Consider the following 18,336-nt stretch of genomic DNA (forward strand, 5'->3'; position numbering starts at 1 on the left):
CACAAGTTTTAGCTCATGTTACATTTATCAGTGTGTGTGTGTGTGTGTGTGTGTGTGTGTGTGTGTGTGTGTGTGGTTAGAGTGGGGATTTGAAAAGATTAAAGCTTTAACCTAAAATAATGCAAATAAGAACATGCCAGCTACTTTTTTTAAGGTGGCATTTCTCTTAGGCTTCTTTCCCAATCACAGCTGGGATGCACTCTGAAGTTGATAAGGATTAAGAAGTCTTTCATAAAAGAGGCTATCAGCCTCTACAATACAATACATCTATTACGCTGAGAGGCATCTACCAGATATTATTATAATATGGGATAAAGAAAGTATTTCTCATCTAATCTCTGGATGGATGGACAATATACAGTATTGTGAAATCTTGAGCTTCCCCTCATATCAGAAGGAGCCAGACTTGCAAGGCAGACAGATATTTTATCTTTCTTTTTTTTTATAAGTGGTCTTGACTACTATAATTCTCTGCGTTTCTGGAGATCTTGCAAAGTTTTTCTTTGGACATTGGCTGCTTTTCCACTCATTTTAAGTCCAGTCCTTGTACCTTAAAATGAGTGGAAAAGCAAAAATTTTTCTAGCAAAATATTTAAAAAAATATGGATGGCTCAAGACTTTTGCACACTACTGTAAAGGGTAACTGTTGTGTTAGATATAGAATGAAAGAATCTTGAAGGGAAATATTAAGTATTAAGGTCACATTTGTGAAGACTGTGACTTAGTGATGTTCAGCAAGACAAAATCCACCAGTGGCAAAACACAACACCTGTTGTTCCTTGGATCTGCTGAGCCACTCGCTCCACACAGCAAAACCTTCTTTTCTGTGATTTCTGACAACTTACATTCTTTTTTTGTGTAAGGAGCAGCTTCAGAACATAATTATAAAGGTGAAAAACCAAAGCGGTGCACTTATTCGGTCAAAAGTTTTAACCCAGTGACTACTGGTGTAAAAACAAGCTATTCCATCTTTTTATTGCTTTAACAAATCCTATACAAATGTGCAAATTTACAAATTGTGCTGCCAGGCTAACACCAATGAAACAGTGTTTCAAGACAATGCATGCTTTTTTCCTGTTGTTGCTCTTTTTAAGTTTCTTTTAATACTCAATAATTCTTTTATGGACACACTCCTTTACTCTATTATTTTTCCCTCTGCAGGAAGAAACTTGACCTCTACTTGAGCACTGGCAGGCAAATCTTTTAATAAACACATATTGATCCTGTTGTTACACACCACAGTGTGGTTGCTGTGTAGAAAGTACAATCTATTACTGTTTCACAGACTGTGATTAAAACCTTACTTAACTTGAGTGACATTTTCTAAGTTCTCCATGATGCTCTGTAACAAAGTATCACAACCACTAGATGGCACTGTTTGATTGTAAAATGAGGAATCGGAGGCTCTTCATACAAGGATGAACCAAAACATTAAAACTGCCTCCCTAATAATTTGTTGGCAGTGCAGCTCTCACCCTTCGGAGCACGGCCACAAGACCTGTGGGGGTGTCTCGGGACCCTGGCATCGGATTATTTGAATCCTGTGAGTTACAAGATGGGGCCTTCAGGGATCGGTCTTCTTCTGACTTAACAAGTCCATAAGTACCAGTGAATCCTAGTTTATGATGCATGGCACTAGCAGAGGGTTTGCAGCTGTCCTTATTAGGCGACAAACAGAAGAACAAATGATAGTGTGCAGACAATCTATCAGGACTACAATGAGACATGGTCGGAATAGTAAAGTGTGCTTCTCCGTCTGTGGAGTTGGACATCTGCACCCGAAACACTGCAATCTGATCAAAAGGGAAACAGCAATCCATTCTTCCAAGACATGCTGATCTTTGTGCATAATGCTGCAGACTAATGAGCCCAATCTCACCTCCAAGCTTTGCAAGATCTCATTTAAATATGACCAAGGAGTGCTGACCTTAATGCACTTTCTCCCACATTCATCTGACATCAAGCTTTGTGGAAGTTTTTGCAAGCGCTTGAAGAGAGCCGACGGAAATGGCAAGGAGCCGATAAAATACTTGCAGATTAAATGTTCAACTTAAATTGTTGAACTGATGTTGATTATTTTGGACACTATTTGCCCCCCTTTGCTTTTGATAAAAATATTAAAGGAGTGTTTCTTGACTAAGAGAGCATTACCGAGACCAAAAACTGCAGGAAAATGTATCCAATCTGTCAACATTGTGATGTCTTTGAGTTCAGATGCTCTGATTCTGAAGAGATTTGGCAGCCTGATATAGTTAACCATTCCTCTCACATAGTTTTGCTGCAACATTTTCCCTTTGTAAACCTTCGAGACACCACTAGATGGTGCTGCTGAACATAAGCTGTCAGTGGGAAAATGTGAGGATAACCTCTAAAGCTGCAAGAGTGTGTGCACATATTACAGTGTGTGTATGTGTCTTTACGTGTGTGTTTGTGTGTAATGTGTTTTTGTAAGAAGTAAAGGTCAGGATGACAGATTCTCAGAAAAAAAGAAAATCAAAAGCCTCCCGCCCCGCCTTCCAAGCCGCAAACAGCAGCGCCTGCTAACAGCTTGTCTTTTAGAGTGCCAGTTATATTTATTTTGATTATTTATGTAAACCTTTATGTAGCTCTGAAAGACTCAATTTTAATTTATTGCCTGTTTCTAATAAAATCAGCTCTGGGCTTTTTTTTTTGTTCGTTTCAGCCAGCTCTGCCTTTTGATGTGTTAACAGACAGATTCTGGGTTTGGATGCAGCTCTGCATCTCCACGATTGAAATTAGCCAGTTTAAGCTGCATTCAAAGACTCCCTTTGCCTGCGACCATTTAAAGACGCATCTCTCCTTCTGGCTTATGGTCTCTTTGAAGCATGTTTTAAAAGGCAGCCTTGCAGATACTCTCGCATCTGTCTCCATATGTCCCTGCACTTACCTGCTCTTCAAACAAGTCAGTCACCTGGCACTAGTCTGCTGTCAGCCAGGCAGGTTTCTATCTTCACAGCGCCATGAAACATCCGCTATCTGCTTTTAATTGGATATCTACATTTGGTTGTTCAGCAAAAGAGGCTTGGTTGTACCACTCTTCAAAAAGTCCCCTCCTTCAGCATCTGCTTATTTTCGGTGTGAAGCAGATTTGTCAGGTGGTGAGATGACAACTTCTGTCTGTTGAAACACGAGTAATATATGCACAAAAGAAATGTGGCATCCAGTTGCAGTAAGAAACTTGCTGATATTGCTGGTGGGTTGAATGAGGGTAATATATATGTACACACACACACACACACACACACACACACACACACACACACACACACACACACACAGATATCGCTGTGATTACAGTGAGGTACATGTGCAAAGTACAATGAGGTCTCTACATGCTAGCTTTAGCTGCTGACACTTAGCTTCATGACAAATAAACACAGCTACCAATAAATACACTATATGCCAGGGTCAATTTTTTTTACTGTTTTGTACCTGCTTACATGCAGATATACACGTTTTTACACAGTCTCTAGACTTTTGCTAGGTGGACTGGTCTGTTTACCCCTACTAGACCTGCTCGTTTTAGGGGACCCTTTTACACCCTTCTGTGGTGTAACGAAGCAATAACAACTCCTTCAGTAATACAATATATTGCCAAAAGTATTCACTCACCCATCCAAATCATTGAATTCAGGTGTTCCAATTACTTCTGTGGCCCCAGATGTACAGTGGGGCAAAAAAGTATTTAGTCAGCCACCGATTGTGCAAGTTCCCCCACTTAAAATGATGACAGAGGTCAGTAATTTGCACCAGAGGTACACTTCAACTGTGAGAGACAGAATGTGAAAAAAAATCCATGAATTCACATGGTAGGATTTGTAAAGAATTTATTTGTAAATCAGGGTGGAAAATCAACACGTTCTCACTCCCAACTCGTCAAACGTGTGACGCATGGTCAGGCTCCCTCTGCTGCACTTATGGACGCACAGGGTACCCCTCTCGCGTCGGGAATTGACGTGAAGGGTCCGCGGAAGTGCCTTTTGTCGGTATATTTAGACATTTTCCAAATCACATTGTAGTGACGTATACAGAACACAATAAATTATATAATGTAAACAACTACCTGAAAAACAGGTAGAACAATACTTTTGTATGGTTTATTGCATTTACGGAGGGAGTGATGTATGCTGGGTAATGGCACAGCTAGCTACTGGGTGACTTTATTCACCCGCTTCGGCTGTTATCAGTCCATACAATGGGCGTTATTAGCACAAACCAGTCCCATAGATATGGGCCATCTCCTGCTAGATTGTTCAGAAGGTTGTTCTCATCCATCCAGATGGAGGATCACTAACAGGAGCGTGGAAGACTCCAGAATCCACTCTGGCTGGAATCCGGTGGATATGCAGTGTGTACAGGTAAGACCATTTAAACGGACAGCATTTATAGAATGACTATTAAAAGTCAGCGAGTGTCAGTAATGTTAATGTGGTTATGTTAGTAATACACCGAGTGCTAATATAACAGCTTTAAGATGCATTTGTAGATGTTATTACGTGTTTTACCGTCTTTATGGTGCTAGCTTAAAGTTACGGTGTAAACGTTAGCTTATATTGGAGTAAAGCTGTTACTGTTTAAACGATGTTAGCACAGAAATATTAGCTTCTGTCATGACTGATGAAGTTACTAGTTAATAAAGTTTCCAGTAAAGTGTTTAATCGCAGCCACAGACTGACAGCAAATATCTCGATTAGCTTCAGTGCATCTATAATAAATATGTGCAAGTTTCAGTGCTTCGTTTAAACTGTATGATACTTATACTGACCCAGGGTCAGTGTAAAATACAATCCTAGCTGTGTGAACAAAGCCTGGCTCCTTTAATCCTGCATGACAAACCTCAGGATGCAGGTTATTATTACTCTTTCCTGCTGGCACACCTGTCACACCTGAGAGTCAGCTAGAAACTTACAGTGACGTGGACATCATGCAAAGACTGCCAGACTCTGTAATACTGCAAATGATCAGTGACTCAGGTTAACACTAAACTTTAAACGGCACCTCTGTGTCTCTGTGTGCTGAACATTTAGGATTGAGTCAGGCTGCATCAGCTGAAGCTGTTATTTGTATATATCAGTATTTTTTATTCAGGTGTGGGGAAAATACGTAAGACTGCAGTGAAGCGATGCAACAGATGAATCCCTGGCCAAAGGTATCGTACTTAAATCAGACTACTGATCCAGCCACATCAGCCTTTTGTGAGGTCTGTTTAAAGTTGACTAAAAGTGAACTGCAGGTTCCTGAGAGGTGGACTGTGAGCACAGAAACACATGTTCATACATACAGCTGCAGCAAACTTACATTAATTTTAAATAGATTTGTTACTCTGATGTCTGTCTCTGTGTTAGTCCTCTGACAGACTGGTGACCTGTCCAGGTGTGCTCTACCTATGACTACTGGGACAGGCTCTAGCCTCTGTAATAGAAATGTTCTGTTATTCTCATTTAAAGTATTTAAGTGCTTATGCATATGCTTAGTTGTGACACTGTTACTGTTCAGTGAAAGTTTCTAAAACTAGATGAACTTACTTCAGCGTCAGCAGTTTGAGAAAACAACTCCCTTTACAGGTGCTGATAAGGCCAAGGGCACAAAACAGCTTAACCATTGATCCGTTAGGTTTCATAGCGAGACACGTGAAGTGTGGTAGGATCAGTTTAACTTCCTCCCTCTTCCTTGGAATGCATAAAGGAGGAGGAGCACGACCTCTGTGGCAGCGCTGACATGGCTGAACTGTGATGTTTGATGTGTGTTGGCGCAGTAATAAATAGCTTGATCACAGCTCTTTCTGTGTTGCAGACTTTATTTAAAAAATTCCACGACACAGCCCCCCTCCCACTGTGAACCTGAATTGAATATTCAGAAGACATTTGTTTAAATAGTTCTACAAATCCGAGCTGTTGGTGTGTCCTTGGATTGTGTGGTAATAATATTAGAGCCTGCAATCTTTCTTACTGAATCTCTACTATGAGTCATGTTACCTGAGATTAATTCTATGTTTACCTGTCAGCCTGGACGAATGTGCTGTGTGAAGGAAATTAAATTAAATCAGGTCTGAACTGCGTACATTTAAGGAACCTGTTCATATTTAATTGAAATATGAACCAGTGATTTTTTTGATTGCTGATTCCAAGAGAGTCTTTGTGGAAATCCTGTTTGGCTTTTTGTTATTTTAATTCTCTTCTCTGTTTTCCAGAACAGTTCTCCACAGTCGCTGTCCACATGGGTCAGTGGGACCAAGAAGCACTCTGCTAATGTGTGGACTCTGACCAGCAACATCCAGCAAGACCCAGACAGCGTTTTCTATCTCCCAGCTGGAGTTTTTGTTTGTCTGTGACTGGAGAGTCAGATTTTTGTTGAGCTTCACACTTGCAGAGGTAAGTCAGTTTGCAGAGATCCCTCCCACCCTGGCTTTTATGTGCTAGATTTCTTATCTGAAACAGTAATATTTCAGTGACTGCTGCTTCTACCACAGGTTAATACACTCTACTGATCCCTGATGGGAGAATCATCAATTTTGGCAACAAAGAAGCCTGGTGGATGTTTGTTTACAGTCTGATGATGGGACATCATGCTCTGCATCTTCAAAGTTTGCCTCCTCATTATTATTCATACCCAGTAATGTGAAGTATGCTCATATCTACTATAACTGAACCAACCTGGTGCTCTTCATTTATGGAGGCTGTTGAGTCTGAATGTTGGATGTTGTGTATCTCGTGTTCTCTGGGCTTTGTTGTCCTCAGTCTTTTCACAGGATCAGAAAACAAAACCAGGAGGCGCGTACATGTTTCTTCTCCATGATGTTTCTTCAAATGTTTCTTCTGGATGATGATAAGACTGACACGGGATGCCACCTTTGGTCTTGTGATGAAGCAAAGCTCAGGAAGAAGTGGGATTAAATGGTACCCACATGTGTGCTGCTGAGAAGGATGTACAGGGGCACCTGCAGCCAAATCCAAGCCTCAGGTTAGTTGTAGTTGCAGAACGCTATAGGACTGAGACAGCTGAGGCATCAAATGTTTGATTAAACGGATGAAAAAGAGAAGTTTCTTCCCTATAATTATCACTTCTTAAAATCTGTAGCAACTTCAAGTCTGTCAGCATGCTGAGCATGCTCAGAATGTGACAATATATTTTTGTTCAATATTGAATTTCTTTCAGTTGCAATTGTTAAATGAAAAAAATAAAAATATATATTCTTATAATTTAGCAAACTAATTTATCAAAAAAATATACATATAGCTGTATTAGTTTTAATAAATTAATTTGACACCTGTATTGAAAATACCATATTGTATTCATACAGAATCAGTTTGGTATCATTGTTTGTCTGCTCACTGATTGTTGAAGCTAAGAGCTGCTTTGATCTGTTTAGATCTAAAGTATCCAAAGTTGAGCTCTGATGTTTCTTCACCCCTGTGTGTGTGATATGTGATTCCTACATGCTGGCAGAGCAGAGCAGCAGTTTGTGCTCACAGATGGTGACGGTGTGGAGAGACGGTGGTGTTTCCTCAGAAGAACCAGCAGAGTCACAAAGGACACCAGTCCATCTCACCACCTTGACTTGCTGACTGATGCTCGTCTGCACTGCACAGAGGAAATCAGCTGACCGAGGTTTGTCCAGTGACGTGTTATGAAATGTATATTTGTTTTATGCTTACAGATATGTTTTTCTTGACAGAGGCTCTGCAGAGGTTAGACAAAGCAGAGAGAACATGTGCTTTACATTTTACTGTGATTTATTGAGATATTTGTTGCCTGATGTTCAGCAGGAATGCAGAAATAGAATCAAAGGGAGATGTTTTTGATGTATTTGTAATGATGTAAGTAAATCTTCAATATTATTTATTTGCTTGGTTATATTAGGAGTGTTTCTGAGTGAGGGGGGAGGAGTCATCATCCAGGTAAAGTGACGTAGATCCGTGGACACACTTGTCTCCCCTTTAAAGGAGACGATCCAAGTCATCCTTAAATGTTAGTGCTTTTAAATACACAAACATTTTTAAAGGACAAAAATGAACATCCAACTTTGACTGTAACACAAAAGAAATCTTTGCATGTGTGTTTTCAAACTCTCAGATGGGCAGCATATCAGTCTTGGACTGTCTAACCTGCAGCACTGAATGACCACCACACATGAGCATGTTCCTGCAACATTCAGCATCTGATCCTTCATCTGTGTGCTTCTGCTTTTGGTAAGTAGAGTTACCCAACTCCAGTAACTCTAAACACATGCCATCCATTTCTGACGGCCTGGTTACTTCCTGTCAGTTACTTTAGAAACCATGTGGTCACCTGACCTAACACTGTTTCTTCTTCTTCCCCTTAATGTTCAAGTGTCACATGTCAAACAGCTGGAGAGGAAACTACACCAGTGTACTGGGATGTTTCAGCAACACGTGCCAGATGCTGTTCCTTCATGGTGACATCACCAGAGACAGTCCCGCCCACCTCAGGACCTCGCCATTGATCATGATGATTATAATGATGACAGCGAGCGGAACTAAGACTGTAAAAATCCACGACCAGAATGTTTCTTTCTAATTATTAATGAATACTGAGAGCCTCTTTCTCTGTTTTGTCTGTTTTGGGGTTGTTTTTTTTACCTCATTTGTTTCTAACAAAGTTCACAAACTCACACAGTTTACATTCTGTATGTTTCCATCTTTACCAGCCACACTCTAACTGCATTTAAGAAAATAATCCTTAGAAATCGTCGTTTTTCTCTTTTGTAATTGATGATAATTCAGTGAATATACTGCGCTGCTTCCTTTTATTGCGTCACACATTGCTTTAAGTTTTTCAGTGTCCAGTTATTTTTTACTGCTGTTTGAATTCTCTGAATGTTTGACCCTGTAGACTGTTTGATGGACTGCTTGTCTTCCTGTTTGTTACCGCCGCCTGTTTTTTAATAAAGATTTGGATTTCTGACTTCAACACAGCCTCTGCGTGTCCTCCCTTTGTGTCCTCTTCCTCTGTGAATGTGTTGCATGTGTCACAGATTCATTTTATTAACAGCTTTCCCACAGTGAGTTGCATCAGCATTCATTCACAGCACATTTCAGAAGGATTCAGATTAATACAGTGATCTTACAGTCAGAATGATCCTGACAGAGTGCCACTGTGAATGATCTTTCATCAGGTAAATTTTAAAGTTCAGTATTTCAAAGCAGGAGTTATGAAGAATCATGCTGGCATTAGGACTAATAATATGTACTTACAAAGTCAAAGTTTTTTAATTATGCTAGAATACTGGAAGACAATCAACTTTGTGTTTTCCGCATATTAATTATTCTGAAATAGAGACGGTGACCCTAACTGTACAGAAGCACTAAACAACTGACAATCTAACAGACATCATTGGCCCGAGCTGTCATGCACAGTGAGTCTGATCCTTTGCTGTGAGAGTCTGACAAGCATGTTTCTGGTCAGTTTGGAACAAATAATATCACAATGTTGATCTTTTTTTCAATATTCCTTCTCTTTTACGACATAAACTGTGATCAAAGCTACTTATGTTCACAGCATGTAATAATACTGACAGTCCAGGGCATTGTGGTCTGTTGAGCTAGGGTTAGGGTTAGCAATTCAGACATATGTAATCAATATTAAACGTCTCTGACGTGGGCCACTGTCCGCAGTGTTGGGAAATCCATACCAGGCTGGAACGAGTCAAGGTAGGTGAGCATCCACGAGAAGACACAGCAGATGCATCCTACTGACAGGACCAGGAGACTCCAGAAGCCGAGCATCTTCTCTTCAGTGCCATCCTCTCCTGTCACCCTCTCTGCCCGCAGCTCTTTGAGTATGGGGTAGATAAGGGCGCAGAGAAACCCTTATTACTAATTTGTATTATAATTCAATTTTCATGAAATATTCATATTCAGTATCGGTCCTTTTATATTATAACCACGTATCCAACTAGGCTCATGGTGGGGCAGGGCTCTGTCCTGGGATGCTTGAGTACAAGGTAATGTACACCCTGGCCAGGTATCCAGTCTGTCAGAATTGTTTTCAATATTTGGTTCAAAAACACGAGTGACAACAAAAATCCAACTAGGATTCTTGCATATGATGAATGAAGTCTGTCTTTGACTGTATTGTCCAGCTGATCCATCAAACCCCCAGCAGGTAAACCTTATTCATGACATAACACGGCAACAATGTAAAAAATGAAACAGCAACAGTCTAAATGTAAAGTGCATTCTAAACTGCTCTTCAATAAATCATATGCAAAGAGTCATTCAGGTCTGTAAAACGTGAACTACAGAACCCAGAGTCTTCATCATTAAATCTCTGGTTGCTTCATTTTTCTATCCTATATCAGATACTTTAAGGTTAGGTTAGGTAAACTTGCATTCTCATGGTGAGGCAAAGTGCTTTATGTGTGTGTGTGCGTGTCATGAACGGCTATAAAAGGCCTATAATTAAAGAACAAAGCGGGGTTTGAGTTCGAGTTGCGGCAGACTGTCACTACTTGTAAATGGAACGCAGCCTCCCTACGGCGGACAGCTATTAACAGGAATCGGACGCGGTCCACCCAAGTCCACAGCAACCACCATAGCAACCGCCTAGCATGACCTTAAAAACATGTTCTGTCTTCATAACTATCAAAAACGTGAAATGATTTGCAAAGTGTTTAAGTGTTACAGCTGCAGAGAGCTGTGGCCGCATCTTTGGAAGCTGTTAACATAGCTAATAATATACGATGTAACCATGGAGACAGTCAGTCACGTGAGCTAGCGGTGCACGTTTACTACAGTGAATAAGGTGATTGCGTCCACACGCTGCAGAGGGTAAAGACATTACTTCAATATTGTTTTATATTGATATATATTTGCCTTCTGTTGACCATCACCTCAGGTTCACCATCACAGTTTCAGCATACAGATGCACACTGTCTAAATATGAACACATTCAAAAACTCATGTCTCAGAAATAAGCACAGCTGTTCATGTTTGTCATTAGAGTTTTATTTGTAAGAAAATTATGAGCTTCATATTGTGTATCAAATAAAAGAACATTTCACAACTCTGAGTCAACAGAAACAGGTAACAGAAATGTCTCTAATGTAGACGTGTACAGTGTAGTGTAAGCATTAAAAGATCATAAAGGAAACACTAACATTTATGTGAAACTAATTGTAATAAAAAAATGAACAGGTGCTTTATAGATGTAAAAGAAAGAATCTGAAAACAACACTTTTTTGGTCTAAGTGATCAAAGTAGAAAACAGAACTGATGTTCAAGAACAAACCGTAGCTGCACTAATATTACACATCTCCATTGTTGTGGTGAACAGACATGTTGCTTTTAAAACCACATGCAGTGTGTGACCGTGACTGTTCACTGAGACCATGAACGCCACTTTGCTGAAGCCTTCGCCTTCTTCTTCTTCTTCTTCTAAATTGGAAGCAGAAGGAGCATGAGCTGCTTTGATCTACTGAAAGGAAAAAGCAGAACATCTGAGTTGAAACCAGTCAGCTGAAATCATTAAGACAGGAACAAATTCAATGCAGTGTCTCAAGTGGCTTAGCCTGTTACAACTGTTGATACAAGCTAAATACGGTTAACACACAGTGTCAGGGAGCTCCAGTGTGGGAACTAGTGGCTTTAGGGCTTTAGGTTTGTAGTCATTTAACTTTCATCCATTCATTCATTTAATTCAGGAGGAAGAAATGTCAGGTTGATGCAGGCTGGTTACATGCATTTGGTCCCATGCTGTCTTTAACTAAATGACTTGGTTCACTTTATGGCTGGACTGTATGTGGGGTTATATCATGTTATTTGGGCAGGAGTACCTGTCCCCTGTTAGACTTAGAAAGCTTCTCCATAAGTAGAGTTTCTAACTCTTCTAGCACATCTGTGGCTGACAGCTTTTTGGTGGCTCTTTTTACCCCACACTGGTTGTGAGTGTGTAAATAGCCCCACTAGTTCTTTTGGGTTGCAGTTAACTTGGGAGGAAGGGGTGGGTCTGCCATGACTAGATGAATAACAATTATCTGGGATACATAAATTTCATAATGCATGCATATATCTCTATAAACCTGCCTGAGGGCTGCCATTTTTACATTCAGTTATTTCTCTGCTGGATCTAAATAATGAATGTGTTACAGTTAAACTGACACTGGTCAGTGTAAATGGCTCATTGGGACACAGAAACCTTTAAATTAAACCTGATATTGAGTGTCAAACAATATCAAAGCTGTAAAAGCTGTTTACAGTCAGAATTTATAAAAACTATGATTGTAAATAAATTCAAACAAGTGAGCTTTTCTCTTTGTGCTGAACATCAACACTGTGACTTCTTAGACTGTAAGCTTTACTTTAGCACAACCAGTTGTAGAAGCCGTCACTCCAAATGTCTTTGATAACAAGAAAAAAATACCTTTTCAGTCCACGGCCTGAAGTTCTTCTCCGACATCTTCTGCCATCGGCTTTGTCTGCTGGTTTGAAGACAATAAACCACAACAAGATGATTTAGTCACTTTGTCTGCATCATGCAGCTCGAATGTGTCGTGTAACGATGTTGAATAGCCGTCGTTATCCCTCTGCTGCGTCAGTAGGATTGTACTGTACAGCATCTCATTGATATGTGAGGAATGCTAATGTAACACGATAACAGACTTACATCATTAAAACATAAAGGACAGGAGATATTTAGATATTTTTATATTTATATTACATTTTATAGCTGACGGATATTACTAAATAGATAGAATTTACTAAATAGCTGGATGAACATGAAAAATATGTCTATAATAACAAATGACCATGAGAGCCAGTAGAATTAATTCAACTGGACACTCGAAAGACGTCCTTAAATGCTCTTTAAGTGGCAGAACAGATGAACAAACAGTTAATTGCTTACTTGAGATGAAATCTGCTCAGCTACTTTGAAAACAGCTTCTAACTGGTTCCTCCTTTAACAGGATGACTGCTCAGGGGTAAGGCCATCATGCAGTCCAGCAACCTTTATGGTTCTGCTTTGATTCACCAGGAACTATTAGGGAAACCTTCCAGCGCCACCTGTGAAAGACACAGGCATAAACATACAAACATTTATTAACATGTTCCACAGTCTTCCAGTTTGATTTTCTCATCCTGTGGACAACAACGTACATGGATGCAGGTTTATTGTTAACTTTTGTAAGGTTTATTTAGTGAACATATCCAGCTGCAGCTCCACTGTGATCCTGAGCTGGATAAGCACTTAAGAAAATGTGTCAATAAATGGACATACATCAACTTACTATATTTATCCAAACAGACGGGACCAATAATGCTTCACTGAGTCAGAGACTTTAATGTCTCTTCTATGTAAGAATGTCTCGTGCTGATATACCAGCAAACTTGACAACAAAGGTTTTTCAGACTACATGTAGCTGTCCTCTATGTCAGCTAACACATTTACATTTATGTCACACTTATTTCTGCTTTCCCATTTTATAATTATTACTTACATTTTGATTAGATACCTTGAGTTTGTAAATGATCAGATTACATAATTGGAATACAATGTATCCAATTCAGGGTTGCGGGAGGATGAAGCCTATCCCAGCTGATACAGGACAAAGACAGGCTGCCAGTTTATCGCAGGGCTAACACAATATGTGTAACAGAAAATCCACTTAAATGTTTGATATTTCTTATAATAATCATAATTATGACTATTATTTAAAGGTTTCTTTAAATAATACGTTTTGATTTTTTATAACCTCTAAAATATAAACCTGAGCTGTTTCAGATTCTGACCTCTGACCTCACTGCAGCTCCCTCTTGGAAGTACGTCTGCTTCTTGTCTACCCCCAGTGTTGACCGCCTGCCCTTGATATCACGTACTGTACCTGAGGAACAAAAAAGGACAAACACTTGCCTTCATTTAAGAAGTACATTCATACAGAGGTAATCTATGGAAACACACTAGTTCACCCTTTGGGAGAAATCAGTTCCTGTGAAACATTTCTGTAAATGAACATCATGTGGAGAATGAATGAAATGAGTTCTTCAGGTGACTCAGCAGTCCCACACTGACAAATGAAATCTAGTTAAACTATTAAGCATATTTGCTCTTCTGAAATCTGTGTTAAACAACAACAAACATAAATTAGTAACAAAAACTACAGCTGAGTATAGGCTTTACAAACCACCAGCAGCCATAATGCTAAATTTTAATCTTCAAATGTTTCTGAGCTGTCTTCAACCTGCTTTTAGCACATTAAAGTCCCACAGTCAATGCAGCCTGACTCAATCCTAAATGTTCAGCACACAGAGACACAGAGGTGCCGTTTAAAGTTTAGTGTTAACCTGAGTCACTGATCATTTGCAGTATTACAGAGTCTGGCAGTCTTTGCATGATGTCCACGCCACTGTAAGTTTCTAGCTGACTCTCAGGTGTGACAGGTGTGCCAGCAGGAAAGAGTAATAATAACCTGCATCCTGAGGTTTGTCATGCAGGATTAAAGGAGCCAGGCTTTGTTCACACAGCTAGGATTGTATTTTACACTGACCCTGGGTCAGTATAAGTATCATACAGTTTAAACGAAGCACTGAAACTTGCACATATTTATTATAGATGCACTGAAGCTAATCGAGATATTTGCTGTCAGTCTGTGGCTGCGATTAATCACTTTACTGAAAACTTTATTAACTAGTAACTTCATCAGTCATGACAGAAGCTAATATTTCTGTGCTAACATCGTTTAAACAGGAACAGCTTTACTCCAATATAGGCTAACGTTTACACCGTAACTTTAAGCTAGCACCATAAAGACGGTAAAACACGTAATAACATCTACAAATGCATCTTACAGCTGTTATATTAGCACTCGGTGTATTACTAACATAACCACATTAACATTACTGACACTCGCAGACTTTTAATAGTCATTCTATAAATGCTGTCCGTTTAAACGGTCTTACCTGTAAACACTGCATATCCACCGGATAGTAGCCAGAGTGGATTCTGGAGTCTTCCACGCTCCTGTTAGTGATCCTCCATCTGGATGGATGAGAACAACCTTCTGAACAATCTAGCAGGAGATGGCCCATATCTATGGGACTGATTTGTGCTAATAACGCCCATTGTATGGACTGATAACAGCCGAAGCGGGTGAATAAAGTCACCCAGTAGCTAGCTGTGCCATTACCCAGCATACATCACTCCCTCCGTAAATGCAATAAACCATACAAAAGTATTGTTCTACCTGTTTTTCAGGTAGTTGTTTACATTATATAATTTATTGTGTTCTGTATACGTCACTACAATGTGATTTGGAAAATGTCTAAATATACCGACAAAAGGCACTTCCGCGGACCCTTCACGTCAATTCCCGACGCGAGAGGGGTACCCTGTGCGTCCATAAGTGCAGCAGAGGGAGCCTGACCATGCGTCACACGTTTGACGAGTTGGGAGTGAGAACGTGTTCGGAAAATAAGTATTTGGTCACCTCAAACAAGGAAAATCTCTGGCTCTCACAGACCTGTAACGTCTTCCGTAAGAAGCTTTTCTGTCCCCCACTCGTTACCTGTATGAATGGCACCTGTTTGAACTCATCATCTGTATAAAAGACACCTGTCCACAGCCGCAAACAGTCAGACTCCAAACTCCGCCATGGCCAAGACCAAAGAGCTTTCGAAGGACACCAGGAAAAGTATTGTAGACCTGCACCAGACTGGGAAGAGTGAATCTACAATAGGCAAGCAGCTTGGTGTGAAAAAAATCAACTGTGGGAGCAATCATCAGAAAATGGAAGACATACAAGACCACTGATAGTCTCCCTCGATCTGGGGCTCCACGCAAGATCTCATCCCGTGGGGTCAAAATGATCATGAGAACGGTGAGCAAAGGTCCCAGAACCACACGGGGGGACCTGGTGAATGACCTGCAGAGAGCTGGGACCAAAGTAACAAAGGTCACCATCAGTAACACACTACAACGGCAGGGAATCAAATCCCGCAGTGCCAGACGTGTTCCGCTGCTGAAGCCAGCGCATGTCCAGGCCCGTCTGAAGTTTGCCAGAGAGCACATGGATGATACAGCAGAGGATTGGGAGAATGTCATGTGGTCAGATGAAACCAAAGTAGAACTTTTTGGTATAAACTCAACTCGTCGTGTTTGGAGGAAGAAGAATACTGAGTTGCATCCCAACAACACCATACCTACTGTGAAGCATGGGGGTGGAAACATCATGCTATGGGGCTGTTTTTCTGCCAAGGGGACAGGACGACTGATCCGTGTTAAGGACAGAATGAATGGGGCCATGTATCGTGAGATTTTGAGCCAAAACCTCCTTCCATCAGTGAGAACTTTGAAGATGAAACGAGGCTGGGTCTTCCAACATGACAATGATCCAAAACACACCGCTCGGGCAACAAAGGAGTGGCTCCGTAAGAAGCATTTGAAAGTCCTGGAGTGGCCTAGCCAGTCTCCAGACCTCAACCCCATAGAAAATCTGTGGCGGGAGTTGAAAGTCCGTGTTGCTCGGCGACAGCCCCAAAACATCACTGCTCTCGAGAAGATCTGCATGGAGGAATGGGCCAAAATACCAGCTACTGTGTGTGCAAACCTGGTAAAGACCTATAGTAAACGTTTGACCTCTGTTATTGCCAACAAAGGTTATGTTACAAAGTATTGAGTTGTATTTTTGTTATTGACCAAATACTTATTTTCCACCCTGATTTACGAATAAATTCTTTACAAATCCTACCATGTGGATTCATGGATTTTTCTTTTTCACATTCTGTCTCTCACAGTTGAAGTGTACCTCTGGTGCAAATTACTGACCTCTGTCATCATTTTAGGTGGGGGAACTTGCAAAATCGGTGGCTGACTAAATACTTTTTTGCCCCACTGTATAAAGTCAAGCACCTATGTGTGCAGACTGCTTCTACAAACATTTATTAAAGATGGGTTGCTCTCAGGAGATCGATGAGCTTCAGCTCAGCGTGGTACTGTCACAGGTCCAGCCATTAAATTTCTTCACTGCTAAATATTCCATGGTCAGCTATTAGTGGTATTACAACAAAGTGGAAGCAATTGGCGATGACAGTAACTCAGCCACAAAGTGGTAGGTCACATAAAAAGGTCAGCATACACTGAAGCACAGAACGCACAGAGGCCAGAGGCTTTCTGAGTCAAGTGTGACATACTGACAAACTTCATGTGGCCTTCAGATTAGCTGAAGACCAGTGTGTAGAGAGCTTCATGGAATGGGTTTCTATGGCCGAGCAGATGCATCCAAGCACAATTCAAAGCATCGGATGCAGTTTTGTAAAGCACGCCACCACTGGACTCTAGAGACGTGTTCTCTGGAGCTACAAATAATGCTTCATTGTCTGCCAATCTGATGGACAAGTCTGGATTTGGTTATTGCCAGGGGAATGGCACTTGTGTAACTGCATTGTGCCAAGTATAAAGTTTGGTGGAGTGGGGATTATGGTGTGGGGCTGTCTGTCAAGGCTGGGCTCCTTAGTTCCAGTGAAACTTTATGTAAACACCAGTGCACAAAGCAAGTTCCATAAGAACATGGATGAGTGGGTTTGCTGTGGAAGAACTTGACTGGCCTGCCCAGACTCTTGATCTCAGCCTGATATAACACACAGTCTGCGATGAGTTAGCGCGTTGACTGCGAACCACTCCTTCTCATCCAACATCAGCGTCTGATCTCACAAATATGCTTCTGGAAAAACACTCAGAAATTTCCATAATCACAAGGGAGGGCCGACATCATATTAACCCTATGGGTTGAGAACGGGATGTGACTCAAGTTCGTATGCGTGTGAAGGCTGATGAGCGAATGCTTTTTGGCAATACAATGAATGTCACATTGGAGACAGAGACGCACATGATTCACTGAGCATTTCTTCTTCACTCATCTCTTTTCACTCTGTTTATACACCTGTTACTGAGTAGAAGCAGTTTTAATGTTTTATTCTGTCTTTTATTGGTTTGGTTTTATAAACATGGTTTATCCATGTTTGTATGTATTTTAATTTAATTGATTTTATTTAAAGTTTTTATTTTACTTCCTACCCACATCATAATCAAAGCACACTGCATAAAAAGAGGTAAGTCAACAGAAGTCACAGAGCCCAGGCAGTCAGCAGAGGAGTCGCAGAGCATGCACAGAAGTGGCACAAGCATGAAGACCGCAGAGCTTCAGCAGAGCAGCAGGCTGGAGAAGCCAGACAGATGCCAAGGAGATTGGCCCTGGAAGTGTCTGCAGAACTGGTGTTGGATATGGTGGAGGAGTTGTATGGAGTAAGGCCTTTCTCAGTGAGATGCAACCAATGAAAATGAGGGATTTCTGTGATAGTTGGT

General features: G+C 40.7%; 2 long non-coding RNA genes across 4 annotated transcripts; both read left to right on the forward strand.

Annotated features, from left to right (window-relative positions):
* The first annotated feature begins 4,346 nt into the window (after positions 1-4,346).
* Positions 4,347-6,759, forward strand: LOC113020044 (uncharacterized). The gene is made up of 3 exons (XR_003272139.1): positions 4,347-4,379; positions 6,212-6,392; positions 6,491-6,759. It is a non-coding gene; the product is annotated as an uncharacterized LOC113020044 (long non-coding RNA).
* Positions 6,760-6,806: 47 nt separating this feature from the next.
* LOC113020045 (uncharacterized) lies at positions 6,807-8,936 on the forward strand. 3 transcript variants are annotated; one of them, XR_003272140.1, is made up of 5 exons: positions 6,807-6,981; positions 7,468-7,629; positions 7,882-7,989; positions 8,095-8,210; positions 8,353-8,936. It is a non-coding gene; the product is annotated as an uncharacterized LOC113020045 (long non-coding RNA). The 3 variants fall into 3 exon arrangements; XR_003272142.1 differs by having other exon boundaries at positions 7,882-7,919; XR_003272141.1 differs by having other exon boundaries at positions 7,473-7,629.
* Positions 8,937-18,336: the final 9,400 nt, after the last annotated feature.

Source organism: Astatotilapia calliptera, chromosome 4 (genome assembly GCF_900246225.1).
Source record: "Astatotilapia calliptera chromosome 4, fAstCal1.2, whole genome shotgun sequence".
In the NCBI taxonomy this organism is placed as follows: Eukaryota; Metazoa; Chordata; class Actinopteri; order Cichliformes; family Cichlidae; genus Astatotilapia; species Astatotilapia calliptera.